Source organism: Nycticebus coucang, chromosome 10, assembly GCF_027406575.1.
Source record: "Nycticebus coucang isolate mNycCou1 chromosome 10, mNycCou1.pri, whole genome shotgun sequence".
NCBI lineage: Eukaryota > Metazoa > Chordata > Mammalia > Primates > Lorisidae > Nycticebus > Nycticebus coucang.
In genome coordinates this window covers 58,867,165-58,874,607 of record NC_069789.1, presented here as the reverse complement: position 1 = coordinate 58,874,607, position 7,443 = coordinate 58,867,165, and positions in this window count along the sequence as shown.

The window sequence follows — 7,443 nt, the reverse complement described above, 5'->3', positions numbered from 1 at the left end:
AAGCTACAACTGCTCTCCTAGTCCTGCTTCTTAGAAGAGCTGATAGGATGGTCCCTGCCCCAACCCTCCCCCCACCACCACCACCAATGCTTCACTGTCCTGGAGGAGTCTAGGCCTGGACAGAGGATAAGGGACAAGCTCTGGGCGAACGGGCAGTTAATGGAGAGGCCTGTGGTAGAATCATCCCAAAACAACCCTTGGTGTGCTATAAGCCTCGTAGATCTCGGGAAGAGAGGCTAATGCTGATCTGTTGTGTTCAATAATCATTACCAGGCACTGTCTAAGGCCAGGTGCTCCTATGGGGAGTTATCAGGGAGAGGAAGACACATTCCCTCAAGGTGCTCTCATTGAAGTTACTGAGACAAATATGCACTGTGCATGCTGGGTGCAAAAGATGGTTGAGCTCAGAGGTAGAGAGAACCTACCCAGCCAGGATGATTAGAAATGGAGGGAGCATCTTTTAGGACAAAGCTTTGCATCTGTTAGGACAACATTTGGCTACAAGTAATAGAAACCTGACTACCAAGGTTTAAACAAACAGAGGCTTCTTTTTCTCTTGTTGTATGCTACACTAAACTAAAGAATGTGGGAAGCCATCAAAAGCATTTAGGCAAGGAAATGACAACACTTTCTCTTGCCTTAGGTCTGTTAGGGTCATAGAAGTGTGGAGCTAGGACCTCACAGGTCTCAAGAATGTCATGCCTGGGTGGCGCCTGTGGCTCAGTGGGTAGGGCGCTGGCCCCGTATACCGAGGGTGGTGGGTTCAAACCCAGCCCTGGCCAAACTGCAACAACAAAAAAAATAGCTGAGCATTGTGGCAGGTGCCTGTAGTCCCAGCTGCACAAGAGGCTGAGGCAAGAGAATCACCTAAGCCCAGGAGTTGGAGGTTGCTGTGAGCAGTGTGACGTCACAGCACTCTACCAAGGGTGACAAAGTGAGACTCTGTCTCTAAAAAAAAAAAAAGAATGTCATGCAGGACTCAGGCTCCTGTCTTCCCAGACAGCAGCCTTGACACGTGGTCTTCATTCTCTTGCTTATTTATAAGTTGTCTGTTTCACCCTCAGGCATCACATCATTGACTTTCCAGAGGTCAAGAAGGAGAAAAGCAAAAGATACTTGCCAGCTCTGTCTCCTCCATTTTTGTTAAAAAAAAAAAAAAAGGTTTGTTTCATAGGCCAGAATTGTGTCACATAATCATCTCAGCAACAAGAGAACCTGGAAAAGCAATATTTTCAGGATGGCTCATTGATTCCCCTTCCCCAAATAAAATCAATGTACTATAAATCAAGAAGAAGGAGAGAATGGATAAAGGTTAGGCAACTGGAAGTGTCTTCTAGAGCCCCAAAGAATAAGTAGAATATACTCAGATGACTTGAGGAAGGACTTCCAGGCAGAAGAAACAGCAGGGACAAAGGCTTGGGTGGGAACGTGTCGGGTGTGTCTGGGGAATCAGAAACAGCCCAGTTCAGCTGTAGCTTGGGGTGTGAATAGTGGGAAAGATAGACAGGGGGGTTTGCATTACCTGGGTTTATGGAAGTGACCTCCTGCCCAAACACAGCCTCTGTAGCACAATAGGTCAGGCAATGAGGGACCAGCAACTGTAGATGACCAGCAACAGTTAAAAAAAAGTCAAATTCAGCTGCAACAGGAGACAGTGATTGAAGTTTGGAGAAAAGCAAATGATGACAAATCTCCTGACAGCCTGGAAATGACAGGCACGGGGCAGAGGGCTACTGGGCTGGACCCATGAATGAGGTACATGCAGCAGTCTCTTGCCTCAGGTCTGTTAGGGTCATTCTCCTTCCCCAGGTTTGTCCTCCCGCCCTTCCAGCCCTTCCAGCAGTGACCAGGCAGAGCCCAGAGGGGGATCAGGCAGAGCCCAGAGGCTGTCTGGAGGGATTAGCATGGAGGGAGCTCTGGGGTATGTGACAGCCTATGTTTGACCCCTCCTGGAGGTTCCTGCCTTGCCCTGTATACACGGTGAGGGGAGGCCTTGCAGCCACCCCGTGCTGTGCCTGTCATGGATTCCTGGCTTTCTTGATTGAGAGGCACTCTAGAGGTTCAGCAGGTCAAGCCTTTGGTCATCAGCAAACCTGTCTAAACTGGTCGCTCTCAGGTTTAATATGCATATGAGTTACGTGGTGAGCTAATTAAGAATACAGATTTCCAAAAATTCTGATTTAGGTCTGCAAGGAGCCCAGCAGTCTGCAGTTTAACAAGCCACACAGGTAAGCCTGATGTAATTGATTGGTTGCCAGCCATACTTCTTTCAAAAATTAACTTTTAACGAATAATAAATATAGGCCTAGGTAACTCTTGGGCTTAAGCGATTCTCTTGCCTCAGCCTCCCAAGTGGCTGGGACTACAGGCGCCTGCCACAATGCCCAACTATTTTTATTCTTTTTTTGTTGCAGTTGTTTAGCTGGCCCGGGTCAGGTTCAAACCCGCAACCTTCTGTGTATGTGGCTGGCGCCATAACCACTGTGCTACGGGTGCTGAGCCTAGCCCTAGGTTTTAACCCCAGTTCTGCCACTAATTATAACTTTGGACAATTCATTTTACCCCTTTGAATCTCAATTCCTTCACCTAAAAATGAGAGACTTTTCAGTCTAAAAATGTTTTATGCAGTTTCCTTTAGCATCATTCCAGGTTATTTTCAAAGGGGTACTTGTTCTCAGAGAAGAGCCTCCTGGAGATTCTGAGTGCCCTACCCTGGGGTTTGCCCACTTTGCTTTCAGAGATTTCAGAATATTCAAAATCACAGTGTCCGTGCTGTCCATGCCAACTTTTATTTGTATCCTGGCCTCAAGAGCTTTCCTCAAAGTTCTGAGACCAGAACCTAGAATATTCATGATGGGTGTTTGTTGATGCTGATTTCTAACTCCCCGCATGGAATCACTCGCCTTCCTTTGAGAACCTCTCCCCATGGGGACATCCCGCAGTGAGGCTCATTTCTTCTTGCTGGCCTCTGAGGGCATGAAGAGCAAAGGGCCAGCACCCCACTCAACACTCTGCTGTCACAGGCCTTCCCAGGCTCCTCTCAGCCTCCTTTTTCTTCTTGGGTCCTCTCCGACCTCAGTGTTTTTTTACATTACTTTTGGGGGACCCTCTTCCGTTTTTCCGCCTTTTTCTCTTTGAGACAGAGTCTCACTGTGTAGTTCTTGGAAGAGTGCCACGGCGTCACAGCTCACAGCAACCTCCAACTCCTGGGCTTAAGCGATTCTCTTGCCTCAGCCTCCCACTAGCTGGGACTACAGATGCCCGCCACAATACCCGGCTATTTTTTGTTGTTGTTGTTGTTGCAGTTGTCATTGTTGTTTAGCTGGCCTGGCCTGGGTTCGAACCCTCCAGCCTCGGTGTACATGGCTGGTGCCGTAACCACTGTGCTATGGGCACTGAGCCATTTTTTCACCTTTTATTAAAGGTCAGAACCCCAGGGACAGGATAGAGCATTATTTGAGAGGAAGGGAGTAAAGTTCTTATACCACTTTGATCAGCCCTCATTTCATTAGTTCTTCGGTTTCTGGAGAGTGCAATACCTCTAATTCATAGGGTGCTGGGCTATAGCACAGATGTCTGGATTCCTCTCCAGAGAAATGCCAGAAGGAAAAGACCAAGTGACTGACGTATCACATGGCCTAACTTCCCACCTATTACAGAAAACTCTCTATCATCCCTGCAAGAGTGTGTGTTTCCAGGGACAGAAAACTCATTACAACTCATAACCTCTCTGGCACTCTGATCCGTTATTGGGCAGTCCTACTGATTAAAAGGAAATAAAATCTTTTTTATTTTTTTTTTTTGAGTCTCACTTTGTGAGAGAAAATAAAACATTGAAACTAGATTTTAAGTCCCTTTCTAGCTCTCCCATTTCTCTCCAGAGACAAACTTTTTGAAAATAGATGTATTTATTTATTTATTATTTTATTTTATTTTTTGAGACAGAGTCTCACTTTGTCACCCTTGGTAGAGTGCAGTGGCATCATAGCTCACAGCAACCTCAAACTCTTGGGCTCAAGTGATCCTCTTGCCTCAGCCTCCCAAGTAGCAGGGACTACAGGTGCCCGCCACAATGCTCAGCTATTTTTTAGAGATAGGGTCTTACTCTTGCTAAGGCTGGTCTCGAACTCTTTTTTTTTTTTTTTGTAGAGACAGAGTCTCATTTTACTGCCCTCGGTAGAGTGCCGTAGTGTCACACGGCTCACAGCAACCTCCAGCTCTTGGGCTTATGTGATTCTCTTGCCTCAGCCTCCGGAGCAGCTGGGACTACAGGCGCCTGCCACAACACCCAGCTATTTTTTTGTTGTTGCAGTTTGGCCGGGGCTGGGTTTGAACCCACCACCCTCGGGATGTGGGGCTGGTGCCCTACTCACTGAGCCACAGGCGCCACCCTGGTCTCGAACTCTTAAGCTTAGGCAATCCACCCACCTCGGCCTCTCAGAGTGCTAGGATTACAGGGGTGAGCCACTATGCCCAGCGGTAAACAAAATCTTTTTCATGTTCTAATAACTGGCACTATTGGGCATCTTCCCTATACCAGGCACTTTGCTGGGCACTGTTCAGACAGAAAGGTCTACTGCAGTGGTTCTCAACCTTCCTCATGCCGCGAACCTTTAATACAGTCCAAAGGCGTCACAACCCACAGGTTGAGAACCACTGGCTACTGAATGTTATTCTGACCCTGCAAATTTGGTTCTATTATCCTCATTTTAGAGGTGAGAACACTGACAAGAGTGTTTGAGTAACTTGCCAAGGTCTCAAGGCTAGTCATCGACCCTGCTGGATATGGGATTAGAACTCCAGCCTGTGCTTTGCCCACTACATCAGAATTATTTGGCATTATTAATATTTGGGGCTGGATGATTCTTTGTTGGGGGTTGCCAGGGGCATTGCAATATGTGTAGCCACAGCACCCCTAGCTAGATACCCCCTAGATACCAGTGGCTCCCAACTCTCTGGTAGCAGTAACCAAAATTATTAATATCTTCAGACATTGCTAAATGTTCTCTTATGGGGAGGGGGGAACCATTCCTGGTTAATTATCTGTTCTACATCTCATGTTGTCTTTCTTTTTTGAACTAAAATATTTTCCTTCTATCCACTGGCCTTGGGTCTTCCATTGAAGCCACAAGAAGCATCTATTTTGTCTTTATATCCACTGGTCTTTCAAATAATGTCAAGGGTGTTCCTTGGCTCCAAGTCTCTTCTCCAGATCAAACTCTAAAGTTCCTCCATCTTTTCCCAATACACTATGGTTTCCAGGCCCTTAACTATGCTGATTGCTAACTACCGATGAGCATCAATTACAGAGAGAATTGGGCTAGACAAAATAAAAACATTATTTTTTACATCTCCTTTTCTACTCTATTGGGAGCAACCCAAGTCAGCTATCATGTCCTTTGCAAAGCCCTTGCCATCTCTACTATACGAGTGGTGTTTCTTCCTTTGGTTCCCATCACCCACTTTTCCACCTTAAACCCTCATCACTTGTTTATTCTGTCTCTCTGTCCAGGCTTTTATCTTCTGTGAGTCTAATTTCTATCACATCCCTCTTATCACCTAGCAGAAGGCCCAACACATAGCGGGCTCTCACTAAAAGTTCGATGAATGAATGAGTCCACAGTGATAGCACTTATGTGCCGGGTAACACATGTAATCCCAGCAACTCAGGAGGCTGAGGTGGGAAGATGGCTTGAGACCAAGAATTTGAGAACAGCCTGGGCAACACAGTGAGATTCTTTCTCTAAAATAATAATAACAGCACATAATGAAGGGTGGGCTTACAGAGGCAAAGTGGTTTGAAAAGATACAAAGCATACATATATAAAAGGCTATATTTCCTTTCTTCTCTATCTTCCATCTCAGCCCTCTCTCCTCTCAGTCTTCCCAAGCCAGACCAGCAGATTAGCAGAGAAAATTGACTAAAATGTATCTGAGGAATGGGGAACTAAGTAAAGAGGGAATCTTCCAGATTTCTTTTTTCCATTCTCTAGTCTGGGTAGTTTTATCCAGTGAGTGTTAGTTTTTGGGTTGCCAGTGTTAGAATCTAACAGGAGCAGTCTTCCTCTCTCTCTCTCTCTCCTTGCCCTCCAAGTTACTTCCAAAGCTACTTATTAGGGAAATTCGATTCTCCCACGAAAACTACAGCCTGGAAAAATACCCTGGAGCATAGGTGGTGAACAAGGAGTGCATTAATGGGAGAAGGTAAACAGTGGCAGGCATCGTCGGTCCTGGAGGCTGGAGGCTGGTACCAAAGGCACGTTGTTGTGCCTGGCTGGAGGTGCCCCTCCACCCCCACCCTGACAGAGCCTGGGAGGACTGCAGAATCAATGGGCTATTGCTTCCCGGGGCTTCTAGGTTTGGCTCTCCTTCTGGGCCTTTGCTAAGTGCCAGGGTCACCATGAACAGAGCCTAGTAGTGTTTGGAGAACAGGAGAAGGAGAAGAAGTCATGGAATACACAGCCCCTGTTCTCAGGGAGCTCTGAGTCGGATGGGAAGACCCACTTTCCCTTAGGTAATTAGGGAAGAGAGACCCCACAGAAAGAAAACTCAGGAATGCTTGTAGTTAAGCATAAACATTTGCAGGGAAGAAATCAGCTCCATGGTGGACACAAGGACCTTACAAAGGTTAGAGAAGGGATATGAGTGGGGGCAGAGGACCACCCTTCCCAACCCATACGGAAGGGATTGTGCTGTTTCATCCAGGACAGAAACAGTAGGGTGTACGTGGAGGGGCAGGGCACGTGGCTGCACTTGGAGTAATGCTTCATAGGAATAGAGAGGCAAGAGGGCTGTACAGAACTGGGCGTCTCTGGCCCGCAGGGCAAGCCCACATTCTTCTCTGATCCAAGGTCAGGGAATATGACTTTGCGCTTTGGAAAGAGGTAAGATCATAAAGTGTTGGGGCCTTGTGGACAGAGAGCTGAACCCATGTCACAGGCCAACCCACTAAGTGACAGAGCAGGTGCCTCTGGCCCTGTGTCTCAGAACTCAGAGCCAGGGCTTGACTTGAGAGAAGAGAACCAGGATGGTTGTACTGAATCACCCTCGGGCCAAGCCAGTGTCTGGCTGTGTCCCCAGCTCCATCTCAGCCCTCCATGCCCCTACCTCCAACCCCCGCACCGCCGGGCTACAGGTCATTTCATTCACCAGGGGCAAGAGGATGGCAAAAACACCGTCCGTGGATGTTTTCTGTGGCCACAGAAATGAACTTAACATGCATTGCGCTACCTCTCCCTCATCAAAATAAAAAGGAATCTGACAGATTGGCGCCACAGGCTGCATCTAACAAAATGGGATTTAACAGGGATAAATGTCAGGTCTGAACTTGGGTCTAAAAATTCATCTGCATGAGCACAGAATGATGGAGGTAGGGCTCAGAAGCGGCATGTGTGGGAAGCTCTGGGGTCTTAGGGATGGTATTATTCACGGAAGCAGCAAAAA